This window comes from Micropterus dolomieu, linkage group LG18 (genome assembly GCF_021292245.1).
Source record: "Micropterus dolomieu isolate WLL.071019.BEF.003 ecotype Adirondacks linkage group LG18, ASM2129224v1, whole genome shotgun sequence".
Classification (NCBI taxonomy): domain Eukaryota; kingdom Metazoa; phylum Chordata; class Actinopteri; order Centrarchiformes; family Centrarchidae; genus Micropterus; species Micropterus dolomieu.
In genome coordinates this window covers 36,824,327-36,845,011 of record NC_060167.1, presented here as the reverse complement: position 1 = coordinate 36,845,011, position 20,685 = coordinate 36,824,327, and the positions used below count along the sequence as shown (strand labels likewise).

The window sequence follows — 20,685 nt, the reverse complement described above, 5'->3', positions numbered from 1 at the left end:
GCAGTGAATAGTGAATATTCTCTCTGACCAATCAGCAGTCTGTCTGTTTTCACGTTACATTTTAGTTTCCCTCAGCTCGCTTGGAACCTCGACGGAGGCGAGGTGATACGAAAAAAAGTACCTGGAAGCAGGTACAGGTGCAACATTTCTACAAACCAAACAAAGGTGAGTCGAGCCAAAGGGCCTCCGCTCAGACTGGCTTGGTTTGAGGGCGTGCCTGACCCTGCTAGCCGCTTGGCAAGCTTTATGACGCCTTCTCATTGTGACGTCACAAGTAAAGGAAGTGAAGGGCTGGACTACAAACGAGCTGTTTTCAAGCAGTTCAGAGCAGAGCTTTCTGTGGGAAATGGGAACTCCCTTTGGGCTGGACTTTGGGCTTTTTCACTTTGCAAACCTGTTACATGCACAAAAAAGAGAGATAACTCAATAAAGGAGAGGGGAAAAGCCAAAAATCATACCACCTCTTTAAAGTCACAGACAAGAGTCTTAAGTATGTTGCATACTTGTGGTGCTGACAGAATTATAACATAGGGAATATTGTTTGGACCTAATGTTTATATTTGACCATAGTGAGCTATTTTAGGTTTGTATTGTGATATTTAAACAATAAACAAGTGAATAGTAGCTGACCTGAACATACAGATGTGCGTAAACACACTGACTGTTACATGTTCATGAACAAAGATAAGTAGAGTTTCACTTCTTAATTACTTACATTGTCAATCACTGGTCTAAAAACACAGCACTTGGCAATAGCAGAGCACTGAAAACCCTTGTGAGATGTTTTTGGCAGTCAAAACCATCATGGAGGTCTCGCTTCCATTTTTTGCCACTGCCCATCAAAAGAAACGCTCAACTGATCCAGGGCTCTGAACTCATTTCTTCGGGCATTTGGGAGCTAATATAACAACACAGGAACTTTGATATATGACAGCAGTGATTGGAACAGAAATGATCAGCAGTATCCTGTTTATTGGTGTTCAGAGGAATGTAATTATGGACATGAGGGATGAGGAAAGTAGAACTGTAAAACCTAAACTGATCCAAAAAGGAGTGATGCCTCCACCCCTTTAAGCTCACTAAAGCCAGATCTGGTTTTATCAGTATTTCAATCCAGCTCTGTAGTTCCCTGTCCAAATAAAAATATTTATTAAAAGTCAGGGGACTGATGTGCTGAATATGATGCCAGAAACATAATGAATGAATAAGAGTGCTGTGTTTCAGTGCAATTTGATATTTAATGTGTACTTGGGAAGTTATGGTTTCTAGCTGAGCTCGCATTAAACGGAGGGAACCGCTGATCATTTTCCTGTCACTCCCTACTACAATATCCAATAATACAGAAAAGACAAATGTAAGAGTATGTAGAATAATTCAAGGGGAAAACAAGACATGAGGGTTTTTTGAATACTGAAAAGTTGCATAACAAATACACATTTCCAAAAATCCAAAACATTTCTCCAAACCAGATTTGAATTTTGCAGCTACATCTCCTCAGTACAGCGTGGGTGAAACCAGAGGACTCTTTAATAATGGATGAATGGTCTGATTCCGTTGGATAATGTCATTCTGAGACTTGTATCTCCCCCTTCTCCATACAGGCGAGGCAAGTCAGAGTTGAGGCAGGATTTTCAAAGCAGTCTCTTCCTGTTGCCTTATCTCCATCTCCTCTCCCTTCCTGCCATTCAAACATCCCTTCCAGGGCCATGCTGCATCTCTGACCTCACTTCCTCGGCCATTTCCTGCCTTCTGCTTGAACCCCGCTGACTCTACGCCGGCACAGGTGATGTACTTGTACTACATCAATGTGCAAAAACTTGACTCAAAATGTCAGCAAGATCAGAATGCACCAGAGATAAGATGGGTGTTCTTTTAGCGAGAGACAGATACGTTCACTGGCTCTGTCCATCTCCGTAACATGTTATGAGCTTGATGCTGTATCTCTCGTGTCTGGTTTTGCATCACAGACTCACAAACACACATGAGAAAGGATCAGAGACTTCCATTGAATAGGAGTTTGTCTCAGTAAACTCTTTATGGGAGGATATTTGTTGGTAAATTACAACTGACTTGACACTTTATGTGGGAGTAAGCAAGCAAATATTGTGATGTTGAATGGATGTTGATGACTGACTACACCCAGACTGAAAGTCTGTGTAAATACAAACAATACATTTAATGTGTGCAAACTGAGACTCTGTCTCCAAAGCTTCCTTAATGTGGTCATTCACAATTCCATAATATCACTATGTGAAAATCAACAACAATATTAATGAGGCTTACATTGCCTCAACACCTCTGCCATAGTATCATCTTATAATGTTGCTAACGTCTTTTCAACAGTTAGCTACACATCCAGCAGACACTAACCAACTCCTAAATATTTGACATTTTGTTGAGTCGGTGTGTACATATGCAAAGACGATGAGGGGCGCCGTAGTTTTCTCTGGGCCCCTGCCTAACCCCCCAGTGATGACATGTTTAGCAAACGATGTGGGCTTTGTAGATAATTGGCCGACTTTCTGGGGAAGACCTGGTCTAATTTGGAGAGACGGCATTCACCCCACTTTGGATGGAGTAGCTCTCATATCTAGAAATCTGACAAGAGTTCATTGTTGACGAAATATTGTGAGGCAGCTGTCAGGTGCGAGGCGGAACATTTTCAGAGACTGATGAAGACTTACACAGCAAAGTTTAATGAGACTTGGCCAAGGAGATACAGTGCCAGCATCCAACGTGTGAACACATGCAATGCCACACCAAATCTGAAGGATAACATCTTTTGGTCTCTTTCTATGTGTTCTCTGTTCAAAGTGGCCTTAACCTGGACAGCCACTCTGTCTGACGTTAAGACTCCAATGCATTCCTTACGTCACACTGGAATCTAAAGTATCCGTGAGTTGCACTCAAATCTGTGGAGCCAGTTAAGTTCTTGTAGACATACAAGATTCTCAGAGAACACACATATCTGCTCGCCTGACGCCTGAGCTACGGTCCGTCCCTGATCAGTCCAACTGTCGTCACCCTAACGAGGACAGTTAGAGAGGCAAAGAACTGGAGCTGCAAGGTCAATGAACACACACTATGTGTCAGCTGCCATACTTTTCCTGTTACCTGAATTAAGCCCCAGTACGTTTTATAAAGTTGCGATTTTCAGCATGTGCGAATGAATGTAACCTATCAAATGATCAAAACAAACGTGGTACCGAATGACATCTGTGTGTTGTTCACTGTTACTTTACCTGGTTTCTGCTTGTAAGATATCCACCGTATACGCCGCGTCTTGTAACTTAATACCACATTTTTTACAGAGTTAAGTAGGCTATAGGTGGGAAACACATGCCTTTAGACATCCCACAGCCCTGCCGCACCTGATGTCATCGTCCATCCCAATGTTTCATTATACACACAGTCCGCAATTATGTAGACATCGCCCAACCCTATTCCTTAGCATGTCTTCTTTCAGACTAGTGGGGTTTAGATGCGTCCCGTGGTGGATTTCCTGATTTAGCTTTCTGTGGGTGGCTCTGTCTGTTATTGTGTGTTTTATGCAGAGCCGGACCGTCGTGTGCGCTCACTACGCACGTGAAGGTACTTGCATATTAAGCAGGGCCCCGCCTCACTCTCGTGTCAAAGGTGAAACCGAGTGTCAATGTTTACAATTTAAAGAAAGGATGAAGAGGTGACTACGCTTCTGGGCACCATAAGAGAAAAAAAATGTAATAAAAGTGAACTGCAGGAACAGCAGTCAGGTAAACTGTTCACTCCTCTCAAACTTTGAGCTATGTCAGCATCTAACAGCAAGGTTAGGTTAATGTGCAGCTGCAGTGAATCTCTCGTCTGTCCGTCTTGCTAACCTAGCTGGGCAGCACATCTCTCGGTCTGTCTGTGTCTTGGTTATTTGCCAGACTTTGTCTCTGAACATTGTTAGAGTGAAACAACTATATATTCCATTTGATCAACGGCAATTGGCAACAGTGTTTATAAAGTGCAGCTCGGAAAATATAATCGTATCGCACGTAAACACGCGTTCATACGCGAGGGGGCCAAAATTAAACTACAAAAAGTGCATCTGTGTCGACCTAAACAGTCTATGGTGCCAACCAGTCCAGACAATACACGGATGTGATGGCACCCCTCATAGGTGCACATCATTTTCAAACAAGACAGTATCTGCCTCTCAGTTAAGGTGTAGTATCAGCACTAATGCAAGATGGAACAAAGTGACTATTGACTATTAAAATGTTGATTAGCTGGGCAGACAGGGCATTGTGGAGGCACATCTTTTAGTAAATAATAAGCATCACATATTTAGTAAAATCATAGTATAAATAGTATTTTCCCTTTATAAATGTATTAATGGCAACCAGGGGAGCCAGTTTGAAGGGTCCTGATGCAGCTGATAACATTAATATCTTGCAAGTATTGTTATGTATAATTGATGCTGTATCAACAGCCAGTACGAGCACAGCCAGAGATGTACAGCCAGCATCAGATACAAGCAGCTCAGACTCTAATGGAACAGTTGCTGCTCCACCACATTACCCAGCAGATTGGCCCCGAGTCTTATCAGACTTCATAAGGACTGAGTTAGTGTGCTGCGGTCCATTCAAACCAGCACTGGATTTTTCTAGAAGAGGTTTCCAATTAGGCTTGGCAAGCAATGGCAAATTGTTTACATGGCTCACGAGTCAAGTAAGAGGGCCCCATAGCAAAACTTTGCTTAGGGCCCCAGGAAGGTCAGGACCAGATCTGGCTTTATGTGTGTCTAAGTGTGACTGTTCAGACATGCTGTTACTCAGTTGTCAGTTTTGATGTGTTTTGGATATTCTATGGTGGTGTTAAGGATTTGATTTGATATTGGGTCTGTAAACATTTGCAGAATTTGTGCAGAATTTTACAATAATCTTTAAAGGCTGTTTTCTCATAATGAGTTTTTTCTCATACTCGGAGCCTAAAGTCTCCACTTCAGTAGCACTTCAATTCAAAAACAAAAGCACTTACAGGCACCAAACTTTCCAGTTGTCTCCCTGACTATATTCTGAAGGGTTTTACAGAGGGGTTTGTTCATATATAATTCATAGCCTGAATTATAGAACATTTTAGCCCCCCAAAACAGGTCGAAAATAGTTTTTTTTGCCTGTTGACAGTATTTTTTGATTTATGAAATAATAAAAAGAGAAATCCAAAATCACCTTTGTAAAAACATTTGAGTATAATGTGTCAACAAAATAAAACAATAATACTTAATCCAGTGTTCAGATTTCAGTTCTTGAAATTGATGCAAATTAGCGCATTTTTCATTAGATACTACCTCATTTGCATATTTTAACATGATATTTCAGAAAACATGTAATACAAAAAAAAGTCATGTCTTAATGTAAGTTATCAAGTAGAAAGTTGATATCTATTAGTTAAATTCTTTACCCAACTGACCCACAGTGTCTCGCCTTAAATTAATTTAACAGTAAATTAAATTAAAATTTAAAGTAAACAGAAAAGGAGCTGTGCCTAATAAAAAAGCCTAATAAAAATGAATTGAATTGAAGTGAATTAAATGTGGACTCTTAAACATTAGCTCTGTCAACTGTATGAGTAAATTAACTTCTACAGCTTGGTTGGGTCATGTAGAATATCTTAGCTTAAATGAATCCACTCCAGTCAGGTCAATACTCACATGTCACTAGATTATAACACATTTGAAAGCCTTGTTCTTAGTCTTTCACACCTGACCTGGAAAACACTGCAGCCAATTCTGTTTGTTATAGTGTACCGCACTCCCTGTCCATATTTTGAGTTTTTATCTGAATTCTCTGACTTCTTATCAAGTTTAGCCTCTTAAACAGATAACATAATTTTTGTAGGTGATTTTAATATTCATGTGGGACGTCAATGATAGCCTTAGTACTGTGTTTATCTCACTATAAGATTGTGAATGAATGCCCAAGAAGTTCTGCCAATGACATGAGTGAGGGAGAATGGGATGGGGGAGAGATAACGGCGGGCATGAGTGTGTAAGTCATTGTCTGTGTCTGCGTGTGTGTGAGTGTGAGTGAGAGAGAGAGAGAGAATGAGAGAGAGCCCACCATTTCTTTATTCTCATAGCGTAGGCTAACTAAAACAGCAAGTTATTTTTACCAAAACTTTGTCTTAAACTTTGTTTACAAGTGCAGGACTAAGAGAGGGAAGAGTTAGTTAAAAGAGAAATATTTATTTCCGGGTTGAAGGGACGGGATACTGAGCTGGGGTAGAGCGAGGCGGAATGAAAGACTAGATGCGTGCAGAACAGGGTTAGTGGCTGCTGTACAGAGCAGGGGGAACTGTAGCCAGAGTCCAGACTGTGAGAGCCTGAGCTGAGCAGGTCCAGAGCAGAATACAGGAATAGTTGAGCCGGGCAGGGATCCAATTAAGCAATTGTAAAATTAATAAACCCCATAAATGCCACACTGCCGTTGGAATCACTTGGTTTAAAGTGCTCAGACACATGTGAGGGCGTCAGGAGGTCAGGCGTGCAAAAAATCCCTGAATATTCTCTCTCTATCTGTATGCATTCTTATCCCATTAATGCATGTTACTAACTCCATTTCTTTCCTCTCCCGTAGTCTTGTGCTTTCTTGTCCCTCTCCTCTCACCTTCTGTTGCTTTCTGCAAGTGTTTCTGGTTCCGGAGCTGTGGGGTTTGGATCTGTGGTTGCGGACTTCCTGCTGCCCCCATGTTCCTGCTCAACACTAGCTGCTACAATTATTATTATTAGTCCTATTATTATTATTATCTTTAATAAGTTTTCTTTCCTCCGTCTCTCCGTTGTTCATGAGCGTCAAAGTTGAGTAGGGAGGTGAATGGATCAACAAAATATTGGACATTAACTGAGGAGACTGCTATTTGTTCCCTGTTTTCTGTCAGTCAACATGGCTTCTTGGCAACGACCAAGAACTTTCTGTGTCCAAATCATAACCATTGCATTGTGCATCATAAAACTTACTTACTCAAAAAATGTGTAAATTTAGTGACCCTAGGCAGCAAATAGGTAAGTGATGTCAGACACCACCATAGTCATTTAAGGAATTGTTAATAAAAGACACATTGATTGAATAGTGGCTGTAACAGTAACTTAAATGGAAATGGAAATATTAATGCCTACATTTCTTTGACTGGAATAATTCAGAAAACACTGTAGAGCTGACAAAAGGATGAATGTATGTTTATATGTGCTGCCTCCCCGGTTGTGCTCACTGGCACTGTGACTGCTGTGTGGCTGGCCAGCGCTTGGGGGAGGGGGACAGTGCACCGTCATTAGCAGGTATTCCAAGCAGATAGACAGTCCCAGCTTGAAGCTTTCCCTGGAAGCCTTAGATGAAATGGCACAAATAATGAGGCACATTATCAATCACAGGCAGGGGGCAGCTGGTTCAGTGTACATGTGGCACACACACACACACACAGCCTGTGGTGAACAGAGTGGGGCATAGGAAAGGCACAGTAGCCTCAGAGCGGAGCCCAGAGATCATTACCTGAGCAGCACTTTTATTTAGCTCGTGGCTGCAGACTGGCAGATTGGAGTATTGCAACCATACTGTCCTCGCCCAGAATTACATAAAAATAGAATAGGTCAGTATCGCAGAAATAAATACAGGTGTATCACCATCACAAATCATGGTCAGCAAAGCATGGTCAAAATGTAATCACATAAAGAAAAAGTGCTAAAATACGAGGTTTGTGTGGTTTCACTTGTCAAGGTAAAGTAGTTTATAGAAATATTTATTTGATGATATAAGTACATTGCCACAGCCAAATATGAGCAGGATAATGTATGAAAGAAAAAAATGTCTGTCTGAAAACATTTCTTGTTAAAGGGACCTTTTTCAGCTTGTTTCAGACAGATGCTGAAATGAGGGCCTGCATGGAGAGCCAGCATAAGCAAATAATTTATTTTTTGGAACTTTGAATCATGCAAAGCTGCCATCCAGGACTCACAGAACTACAATACAGGATTGGAAAAGCAGTATAAAAGGTCTCCTTTAAGCTCTGGATTTTGTGTGCCCTGTATGTAACATTAATGCCATAATGAACTGCACTCCTTGTAACAGATGTTTAACACTCCTGCTACAATTTTGTGGCTTGTGCTACAAAACGTTCAACCTCTGTAGCGCCATGCTATGTGAAAATGAAGTTACCATTCAGCCTTGCATACAGTTGAAGGAGCAGGAGAGGTGTTGTTCCTTGAGATGACCAAATTTTTCAGTATTTAAGCTCCTCTCTCCATACAGCCAAGTCCAACCAATCTCAGGGCAGAAGTTGTGGTCTTGCTCTTATCTTTGTGTCTACATAAGACAGCCTGACTGTCTGTATTGTTTCAATATTTGAACAGCTGGCTGAAGATTGTCCTCTGCCAAATGTATCTATATTTTGCTGCCACATATCTGTCAATCAAAGCCAGAATCATACTGACTTACACTGAACTGTTGGTTTTAATTTTAATTATTTCTCCAGTGCTTTGTTTTTTGAGCAATATATTTTTTTTTTGAAGCAGTACTGATTGAGTTGTTTTGGCCACATGGGAGCAGTGGACCAATCTGTAAAGACAAACAATATCAACTTATTATGTTATTATGGCATTACAGTCATCTTTCCCTCCAACCAGTGCAATATTATGTCCTTTCAGCTTTGGTTTAGTCTCCAACTCCTAAAAAATATATCTGGCTTTTTAGCTGCTAAATGCTTCACTAAGTTCAAACAATGAGCTGAAAGAAAATGCAGAGCTGAGGAGAACTGCAGAGTCGGGTGATCATTTTCTGTGGGTTCACCACTACAAGTGACACCTTTCATATTATGTATAATCATTTAATCCATTGTTAAGCTTTAACGTTTTGCGGTCTCAGTTTTGACTCAGTTACTATAGATCTTTGTCTTGCCATGTCATTACTGGAATGGACTTGAATAAATTCTGGTGTGCTATGTGAATAAACAATGTCCATTCAGTTAAAAGAAAAAGCAAAGTTTCATTACTGTGCTGGCCTTGGCATTACAACAACAACCATACAGTATTATGTAAGCGTATCCGTAGGTGCTGCCGTAATCCCCTCCCTCTGACAGCAAGTGCCTAAATCTAGTGCAGCAGCCTGGATTTATAAGTTCATTGCAGTTCAGACTGGCCTAAGCAGCCTGCCCGTGGTGTGCTGTGGGAACCTGTGGGATTAAAGCCACAGAGATCACACCAACTACAATAGATGGGCTGCACATCTGCGACCAAGCATCAACAGATTGAATAATACGCCTCTTCATCCTGACGTCAGGACATGAGGAAAGATCATAGGAAGTGCCTTAGTGTTCTTTCATTTCCTCTGCAGTGTCAAGCACATGGATTTCCTCCCGCAGTCTGGCTGTGGCTGTGATATAAAAGAAATGCAAGCTCTGCACTGTGACATAAGTAGTGATTTAGCAGCGTTATATAAAATAAAATGTAAATACTGATGTCATCACAGTTTGATTTATTTTGTTACAAACCTCTCTGCCACAATTTGACAAGATCATTTACTATTCCAAATACTGCTGGGATTATAAATCAGACCGGATGATGGATGAATGGCATTTACATGGAGCACACACTGCAAAAGTTTAATCCTGCACTAATCATTCTTTTTATTAACAAGGGGCCAAATGCTACATGTTATGTAAAAGGGTCAACATAGTGATGAAGCCACAGAGAATAATCAGCTGACTTTGCAGGAGCGTTTAAATGTTGTCATACTATCTGAGCAACATGTCTAAAAAAGAAGACTAGGGCCAATGCATCAGTGTAATATGCTATAATCTGCTTGCTAACATTTCATACTCTAATGCTAACTTTCAAGCTAGCCTGAAGTTACAGTATTAACACGGGAGCAGCGAACTTCAAACCACAGGATTGAATACAAGCTGTACGCTTTGCAATCCATGGACAGAGAACAAGCAATGTGGGGTTGATAATCCTACTATCCCAGGCCATCAAATAAAAACGTTAATAACACAGTGAACATGGAGATCCCCATGGAGATCAGAAACAGTCTGACTTGTTAAATCCGATCCAAGATACTCATTACACAATGACACAAACAGGAGTATGGGAGGCTAGCTTTGAACTAATTCCCACACTCCTGGACTCTGACCATCGTTAGACAGCCTCCAGGGACATCCTTTGATCTCATGGCTCCTTGACCTTTGGCTTAAAGATGCCATCACTGGTGCAGCTCATCCCTGCAAGCTGAAATAACCAGTTAAGTCAAAACAAAGGAGTATTCAGTCCTTGTATCTGTACTTAAATATTTAGTCTTTGTTTATGCTCTGGTATTTAGACCTGTTTATATGAGAAGGTCCTGTTCCAGCGGGTCAGGTGCGGGTGGGGCGGGGGTGGAGCTATACTCTCAGTACTGTGGGGGCGGGGCTTAATCACGGGGCCCACCTGCCACCAAGTCATTTAAACCAAGATTACATGACCCCTAACTCACTCCGAAAATCCACTGAGTGTTTCTGCGTTGCTGCGGCCAGAGCTGATCACAGCCATTCTAGTAAATATTTGTGCTCACACCAGAAGCGCTGCAGTGCGTTCCAGAAGTGTTCCAGCGTCAAGCAGCACAGATGAACTGGGTAGGAAGTCAGACACAGAAACAGCAGAAAAGCCAGTCAATTTTTAAAATAAAATACAGACTTCTGATCGTATATAAACAATAAACACAGATAAATCAGACAAAAAAGAAACAATTTTACTACGTAGCCTACTTAATAATAGTAGAAGCACAAAAAGCAATCACCAAATCAACAAAATCTAAACATATCAGCAAAATCCAGCAGGCAAAACGCTCTTATTCTGAAATGCTCCCTGTGGTAGTAACTAGATGCACCCGTCGAGATGAGGAATGAAAGCGGGCCACATAGAGCTGTGAAGAAAGTAGTAGAAGCACAAAAAGGACATTTTAAAAACAAGTCATCCGCTGCTGAAACACTACTGAGAGGCTTCCAGTGGAAACTGACGCTGGAAATAAAGCGCTGCACACACGCAGCCTAAGTCTGTCCCTCAGAATTCCCATGATGCATGAGGTTGAAGGGAGTTTTGTTAAAATTTGCCAATTTGCTAGTTCCCATTTGTTTGAAATACAAATTTTACTTTATGATTTGTGTTTATTAAAACGTGTCTCCTTAGAATATAGTGTTTTTTGTTGGTAATTGCCATTCTTTTGGTGGTTTACCATTGAAACCAGGAGTGAAAGGACTGTTTCATTTGATAAGAGCTGCTGAATTTTACTGGTACAGCAGAAGTGCATGCAGCGTTTTCATTTTCATGTCCACAGTCAACTGAGCTAAACTTCATGGCCCACGTAGGGGGGCCCCCTACCTAGTGTTGTAGTACTTAAGACCGGTCTTAATACCACATATTGATGGTCTTGGTCTTGTCTCGGTCTCGGACATTGAGGACTCGGGATTTTATTGATTTGTAAAATCCTAACTTTGATTGGAAATAAAACAAATTGCTTCAAATGCAACCAGTAACCCTAATTAACGACTGTTACCCCTCCCTGCGATGCTTAGGTTGATTTCAGCTCTTAGTGTTTGTATGTGGGTGTTTTAATGGGAATATGGATCTTTCAGATCGATTTGAGAAGTACCAATGATCTCGTTCCACATTTCATTGCGTGCCATGCAATGCAGGGAACTGGTCTTGGTCTTGACTCTGTCTTGCCTTCCCTCGGTCTTGGTCTCGACTGCTCTCAGCCCCTAAAAGTCTTGGTCTTGACTTGGTCTCGGTTTCGGCGGTCTTGACTACAACACTACCCCTACCCACCTGGGGCCCTGGGTCGGCCACCCCCATGCACCCATGCTACCTCTGCTTATGGGTGGGGGGGAGAAAAAGTCACGTAACAAATCCAAAATCCACAGTGGCTGGAGCTCACTGGGCAATGCTGAGGCGCTAGCTGTTAAAACTAACGTGATGTGTTTTGCTTGTCTGTCCATTGATCTCTTCAGCTCCGTGTCAGTCCTGTGGACAGCACCGCGCCTAAGCCCCATAGACCTGTTCTAACTCAATATAGGAAAGCAACTTCAGTGATGGGATAAAAAAGGACTGTTTATAAAAATCCAGTCCTTTCAGCTTGTACCCTACCCATGTGAATATACATACAATACAGTCCTGCTGTTGAAGCCCTTGCTGAATGGCTGCAAAGCTCCCCATGGGATATAGATCATCTGTGTGTAAGTATATAACATTAGAATGTAAAGTGTGCCTATTATGGGTACAGGTATTTACCACAGCTTTTCATCACTGAGATTTAACTGGGATGGAGGAAGCCGAACTGCAAGAGGAGATGACTCACAGCGATCCAGCAGCCAGTGAAAAAAAAACCAATAGGGTTCATCTGTCGCAGAAAACTGTGAAGAGCTTGTCGTCAATACATGGCATTCATTATCCTGAGAACATATTCAAAAGACCTCTTCACCTACAAAGAAGTTGGAAAAGAAATGTGGGCTCTTGACATTCAGGGAGGTAAGGGTGCAGCTGGCAAAGACAGGACGGCGGAAGCAAGCAAAAAGGTGAAGTTTAAACTGCAGATGTTTGCTATAATAAAATCACTGTCACTAACTGCTTCAGAAGATGCCAATTATAACTCTCTAGAGGATGAAAACAAGCATTCTGCCACCAGTTTCTATTTAGCATTCGAATGAGGAATTTTTGGAAAGGGCTAAAAATGCCTCCCCACATGGCTCGCCTTTGTTAAAAAAATAGATCACTGCTTAATCTATTTCAGATAATTCTAAGGTGAAGCATATTATGAGGCAGCTTGGACAGTCTTGAGAGGGAAAAAGACAATCCAGGGATCTTTAATCAATGAGAGAGTCCTTGGACTTGTTTGAAATGTTAGGCTGGCTGGCTGCATGTTTCAGTGGTATGGATGGCTATTAGCTTCATGCAGGGCAAGAGCAGGTCAGTTTTCACCTAATTAGTTTGCAGAGAAGCTTCTCCTATTAGCCTAACTAGCACATGCTGCATCTTGAGGCCTAGCAATGACTCATAATGGATGTGGTGCCACACATCCAGGAAGCAGTGCCTGGATGACACACATATTTGGAGTACACTGTCATACGTGTAAATTGTTTTGGACAAAAGCAGGGCACTGATGGAACAGGAAAATGCATCAATTACCTTGATCATGTGAGTTTCACCTTAATTTGAATAAGCACCTGCAGATCTTTGCCTAACCACTTTACATCTCTGATTTGCTGATAAAAACATGTGAAAAACATCCAGATATAATTTCTACTAAACTTCTAAACATCGTTAGACCAATCTACCTCATGTCTAACCATAGTAATCTATGCTAAGCTACCACTTGTGAGAATGTCTTCAAACTTCCTGAAGCTGCTTCACAGTAACAGCTGAGATTTACTGTCACTTATAGGAATTTACCTTTGAGAGTTCCAAGTGAGAATGTTACTTAACAGTAAGAAAGTCACAAAGTAGCAATCACAGAGTGATAGAATCTCTTTTTAAATCTGTTTTTTAAAGCCATAATTTTTACGTGACTAGTGTTAGAGCTCATGGAAACTAACCACAAGCAGGAAAAATCAAACAACATAAAGTTGCACAAGTAGTGAAGACTCATAAAGTTACACATCATCTTAACGTTGCTAACTTTAGCTTACGTTAGATCATTTTTGTGCTGAGTTCATAGTTTTCTCTGTAGCCTACTGAATGCCAGAGCCGTTAAGCTGATCAGAAATTAAAATGTGGTGAGCACAGTAAAAAAAGTACCAATACCTCACTGTAAAAATACTCTGAAAGTAGTACTGCATTGAAAAAGTTCAGTGAAAGTATGTAAGTAGGCTATAAGCTGGAAAATGTAGAAGTAGCAAATTAAAAATAAAAGTAGCCTACTCAAAGCAGAAAGAAAAATGTCCCATACGACTGTATACTATTATGTATTATATCATTAGATTATTATTCCTTATGCATAACACATTTAACTATTTTGTATCAGACTGCAATTAATGATTATTTTTATTTTAATCAGCTGATTATTTTCTCCGTTAATCGATTGTAATAAATTCAGAAAAACGTGAGAAATGCTGCCCAGTCCAAACCTCAAAATGATTTAAAATACATTAAAATAAGTAAAAGCAGCAAATCTTCACAGTTGTGAAGCTGGAACCATGAAATGTTTTTACATGAAATATGATAATATACCAAAACAGCTGCCAATTAAATTTCTGTCTGATGTAGTTCTACTAGCTGGACTTGTATAAACTGTTAAGTAATTCATCCGTTTTGTGTGTAAAAAGCTTATTTGTAAAGTAACTAGTAACTGAAGCTGTCAGATAAAGTAAAAAGTAGCAACAATATTTCCCTTTGAGATGTGGTGAAGTCAAAGTAGAAAGCGGACTAGAGATATTTTTCTACATTTTGGCTCTGGACAGAAAGCTATCATCCATCCTAGGCCTATGTGTGGCCTAGGCTGTTCAGTGGGCTCGTTTGGAGTTTCTTCTTTTTAGTTTTGATACATTTGTATTTTTGAAATATGAAGTACAAATAGTCTTTTATCAGATTTTGATATAATTTCTGTTTGTTCGGGTCAATTATGAACTATAGGTAAAATTTAATTGCTAGTAAAAACTTGGCTAGGGCCAAATATTTGAGTGGCTCCTCCTCTAACACGCATTATCTCACTCCAAACTTTTGATAAAACTTGAGATCCCTGACATGATAAAGCTAAGATGGCAAAATGTTGCCATATGTAACTGTTTAAATACTTCTAAATAAACTAAAAACAGTTTTTAGGAAAGCTACATTATATTTAATGTTGATTTGAACCTTGTTTTTTAAAATGAAATGTGGTATAAGCTTCTATTGTGACCTGAAAATGCATTTACATTAATGTCATAAAGAGGAAAGTTTATTCAGAATAAGAAATTCTCCCTGTAATCATGTTGTGATAGATTTACTGTAACAGTAAAGCATCTTAAGGTGCAAAATGGGATTATTATAGGAAATCTAACGTAAGATGCTTTAACATTTTTTTACATTTATCAGATGAAGACAACAACAACTTGATTATATGATACTGTGTGGTATGTGCACTTCGCTGTGGGAGAATAAATCTGAGTTGGTATGGGATTAAAATCCTGCCTTGATTCAAAACTGAAAATAAAGTTCTGAAAGGTTGAAACTAAGTGTTTGAAAACTCAAAATCTTACAAAAAAAAGTTTTGGAAACTCTTTTGGAAAACAAGTTTGGAAACTCTGGAAATTGAGGTTCAAAAGGGCAAAACTTTATTACATTACATTTGCACTCCTACACACCCACTTTGCGGAGATACGCCCACACAGTTGCGAGCTTGTGACTCACGTGATTTGTGGCAGCGTTGTCACGCAGCTCTGCTCTGAAACTCTGAAACTCAGACTGTCACTCGTGGTGTTGTGTCGGGAGATGCAGTAACTGAACCAGCGGTGAGTAAGAAATAGTATAAATAACATGTAATGTGTTAAGCTATGAGGAGAGGAAAAGTCCGCTAGGCTAATTTATGCTGTGTAAAATGCAGGCTTAACTTACAGTAAACATATCAATGGAGACTATCATTATTATTAAGCCAAAATGTATGCTTTTGTTAAATGTGATTATTCTATTAAACCACGTTTTATGTGTGGTAGTGGAGTCATTTTAAAGTTGACTTTGCTGTAGTTAACCAGTAACAACTATTTCTGTTGTTGTTTTTTCTTTTATGGCCTAAAGCACTGAAGACAAGGCAGCATGCTGTGGTCATCGCGCTGGTGAACAAACCACCCTGAGCTACTACCCGTTGCAGATTTGTTTTCCACATCCATGCACCGCTTGGACCAAGACAGCCAGCCCGTCCAGGGAGCCGTGCTTCCTGAACACGTATCCTGTGCACGTCTGTCATAGGCGGAGCAGTCTGTCAATCCCTCTATCCAGTAAATATGACTTGCGATTGGACTGTACTTCAGCAGACAGCCAAGCATTGGCCAAGTGCAGAAGGCCCTGCCTCCAGGCCTTCTTTTAAGTTGCGAGGTTGCGAAGCTTCATTTTCGCTCAGTCTGAGTTTCAGAGCAGAGCTGCGTGACAACTATAGACTGTATATGGTGACAATGCTGCCACAAATCACGTGAGTAACAAGCTCACAACTGTGTGGGCGTATCTCCGCAAAGTGGGTGTTGTAAACTCAGCTCTGAAAAAACAGTCTGCAATAGGAGTGCAAATGTAATGTAATAAAGTTTCGCCCTTTTGAACCTCAATTTCCAGAGTTTCAAAACTTTTTTTCACACATTTACACACCAGCTTTCAGATCACCATTTACAAGGTTTACGCTGGGAGAGCAATGACAAATTTTGAAACTCTGAAAAATTGTTCTGAAGAAGGAAAACTCAAAAACAACATAATGTTTGCAGAGATTTATTTATTTTTTTTTTTTTACATTTTGCAAGCTTCCAAATCTTAGTTTTCAATCTTGCAAAACTTTTTTTTGTAAGATTTTGAGTTTTCAAACACTTAGTTTTAATCTTTCAGAACTTTATTTTCAGTTTTGAATCAAGGCAGGATATTAATGCCATAAGTTGGAACACTGAAGAAATTTGGAACAAGAGGTCACCTCAGGTATTACAAGAGCATTCATCCACTCCCCTTAAAGTTCAACTTTCTTTCCCTTACAGAGACATTTTTACTTCCTCATCCCTACTAAAATTGAAAACTGGAGATAAGAAACTCTTGCTGTGGAGCAACTTTTCACTACGGTTAGATAGTTAAGTCCAGTGGTTCCCATAGGGGTTGGGTGCCTCCCAAGGGTCACTAAACAAATCAGAGGGGTTGTGAGATGATTCATGGAAGTAAAAGAAAATCTGATACATAGATTTACATACATTTTTTGGACTCCAGTGTTTGCTGTTTGTCATGGGCAACTGTTATTTCAACGAAACAATGTGAGTAGTTCAGAGGTGAAATGTGGTGGAGCAGCTCACAATAAAAACTTCTGAAACATAAGGGCCCCTACCCTACCGATGTTTTTTTTTTAAAAAAGGAGTCAAATGTTAAAAAGGTTGGAACCATGGTTTTGCTTTTCTTTCTTTTTGATCTTTATCTGAAAAGTAGCTAGTTACTATAGCCGTCAGATAAATGTATTGGAGTAAAAAGTACAATAATTACTTCTAAAACTATAGTGGAGTAGAAGTAGCATAAAATGGAAATACTCAAGTAAAGTACCAGTACCTCAAAAGTTGAGTAAATTTAATTAGTTACTGTCCACCACAGAATCTAGCAACACTTTCAGACACATCAAACAGTGTCTTTGCAGCAGAAACTGGAACATACTGGCAAGAAGTCAGGTCATGCAAAGAAGTCTGAGAGGCTTGTCAGAGTGGAACCAGCAGTGGAGCTGGATCTCAGCCCTTTTCACCCCGAAGAAAGATCTGCCGGACCAGCAGCCAGAGACCCATAGGGGTTTTATTTACTGACCCACTACAGCCCTGGAAGGCAGGAGATGGGTCGGCAGCTTGCAGTCACTCTGCAGCATTACAGAGACCAACTCCACCCGAGGACATCTCCGACACATTCGCAACAAGGTTACAATCAGAATTGCCTCGTGGCAAAGATAAAAATGACAGCAAGTTACAAACACAAGCTATTCATTTTTACACTATATGCAATGTTTAAGTGATGTTTACATTTCTAACCTACACTGTAACGTAACTTCAATAATGAGCTTAATAACTTATTATTGATAAATAATACAAAAGGTTCAGGGTTATGTTTACTGCCAAATCAAAGTGAATGTGAGCAGATTAATTGCGAGAGTAGAATTCAGTAGGGGTGTGCCAATAAATCAATACAGCAATATACCGTTATACATTTTTCCATGATACTGTATCGATATTCCAGCCCATCATATCAATATATAAAATTTTAAAAAATAACGCATTAACGGACATGCGAAAATATAATCTTAAAACTACATTTTTTGCTTCACATGCTGAACATCCTGAGTGACATACTGTGCAAATGTACATATGTTTCCTGAGCTCTGTGTGAAATAAAAAAGAGCTACTAACTGTCTTGATCTGCTACCCCAAATTCCTTGTGGCCTAAAAATACAGCTATTACAAGGTGGAGAAAGGGCAGTACAATGCTGTGTCACTGAACGGTTGTCAGTATAATGTGATGTACATATTAGACTTACGTGGTACACAGCAAAATTGCTATTTTCAGCAAAATCATCAGTAAATTCAGTGAATTTGCATGTTTATGTGCCTTTTATAAAGAAATGTTTTTATAATAATTTTTCATAGTTGCTCTGTAGTTCTGTAGTTTTAATTTACAGACTTAAAAACGTGTGCTGCAGAATTGTGCCGTTTTCTAACAGCTTGGATTTGCAGCAAATAAATAGAGAACTTTTTCACAGACATTTTTTAGTAAAATGATAGGGATGTATCATTTTAGGATTGTCTAGCGATTTATCAGTTATCGCACAATTGCTGTATCATGATATTATCGTTATCATGAGTCATGTATCGTATCGTGAGGTACCCAGCGATTCCCACCCCTAGAAATCAGTGTTTTGTGGGCTGGGTAGTGTTCATGTCAGCACTGGACACAGGCTTTGATTTTAAGCATGAAATAACTTGTTTCTGTAGAACAGGCATTGAGGAGGATTTTTTAGTGGTGCACATACCTTGCTATTCAAAAATCTTCTATCATTCTTAAGTTTTGTATCTCAGTTTCTATTCTTTACCAGAGTTTCCTATACTAATGTCACAACTGTGGTTCTACAGGCACCGCAGACATTTCTGAGGGTGTATGTTTGTATGAAAACCTCTATCATTGCTGTTCTTAAAACAAACATTTAGTTTGATTTGATAGTGTGTCTCTGAGTCTATGACCCCCTAGAGGAGAAGTTATTATCGTCACTCCCGACTCTCTGCTCGGCAGAGCTTGGTACTACCTTGAGGGGAGTGATAAGGTCTTGACACCAAATATCAACGCTGTACATAGCCAATTTTTTCCCAAGGAGTGCATGTGCACCTAAATGAAAAATATGTAGGAGCACAGTGTAAATCACAGTGAAACACAGAGTTTATTAACAAAGAATGTATTACATACATATTTAGAGAACTATGGAAGTGAAGACTTTAGCATCTGGACACTCGGCAGGGGCCTTGAAATATTGTCGAAACTTTTAGAAACATTTTTTTTATTTTGACATGTTGAAAACCGCTTTTAAAAAACTGATCACTCATCACAGTGATGACAGTGGCATGACAAGTGCAGCATGTGGAATGTGGGACTTGTAGTTTTTGAATCAGGGACGGACAGGGCCCTAACCAGAGTTTAGAAATTAGTGAGGTCCACTTTTTTAATAGAGTTTAGTTACGGTAATTCAATCCAGATTACACCTAAACAGACCAAAGCCATACACTACAATTACAAAAAGTTATGATCTATGTACAAAAATATGCTAAAAATACTGTGTCTGTCTGTGTCTGCAAAGGCTTAAACCATGCAGTGGACACACTAACTACAGGCTGTTCATCATGGTCTATCTCTCCAATGCTTGACACACTAACATTGCATAAAATAAGAGATACAGACATACAAATTAGGATCAGGTAGTGGAAACAGGGAAATCTTGGTACTAATCTTCACAACATTAGGCTAAATGTATCTGAAATGTAGCCGACAACTGTCATCAAGGGACTATGCAGTAATTTGACGTCAACATCAATTTTGTCACGATTACAGTAGCAACAGTGGTGTCATGAGCGGATCGGCTCTGACAATATCTGAATAATCATGTTTGCATAAATTTTCCACCCACCCCTCATCCAACTAATTATTTTTTCTGATTTAGCCCACCTCTACCGGTCCTTGTAGTTTTCCAGGGGGTTCTTTATTGTGCTGTGTTGATGTAGTATTTCTTTAAAGAGGTCATATTATGCTCATTTTCAGGTTCAAAATCCTATTTAGAGGTTGTACCACAACAGGTTTCCATGGTTTCATTTTCAAAAAACATCATATTTTTGTCCTACTGCACATTGCTGCAGCTCCTCTTTTCACCCTGTGTTGTGAAGGCTTCGTTTTAGCTATGGAGTGATACATCTTTCCTCTACAAGATGTTTGTTGGGACTTGCACATGTGAGTTCTTAGTTAAGGACTACTAGCCAATCAGAAGCAGAGTACGAAAATATGAGAAGCCGGTAAACATGGCTTTGTTTCAGCTGTACATGTTGCCGACCAGCTTGGCAACGTACACTCACCTAAAGGATTATTAGGAACACCATACTAATACTGTGTTTGACCCCCTTTCGCCTTCAGAACTGCCTTAATTCTACGTGGCATTGATTCAACAAGGTGCTGAAAGCATTCTTTAGAAATGTTGGCCCATATTGATAGGATAGCATCTTGCAGTTGATGGAGATTTGTGGGATGCACATCCAGGGCACGAAGCTCCCGTTCCACCACATCCCACAGATGCTCTATTGGGTTGAGATCTGGTGACTGTGGGGGCCATTTTAGTACAGTGAACTCATTGTCATGTTCAAGAAACCTATTTGAAATGATTGGAGCTTTGTGACATGGTGCATTATCCTGCTGGAAGTAGCCATCAGAGGATGGGTACATGGTGGCCATAAAGGGATGGACATGGTCAGAAACAATGC

The 20,685-nt window shown here is 40.0% G+C and overlaps 1 protein-coding gene across 3 annotated transcripts in view; it reads right to left on the bottom strand.

The window, feature by feature from the left end:
* Positions 1-20,685, bottom strand: part of iqsec1b (IQ motif and Sec7 domain ArfGEF 1b) — a 236,648-nt gene that overhangs the window by 209,099 nt on the left and 6,864 nt on the right. The gene's annotated exons all lie outside the window — the stretch shown is intronic.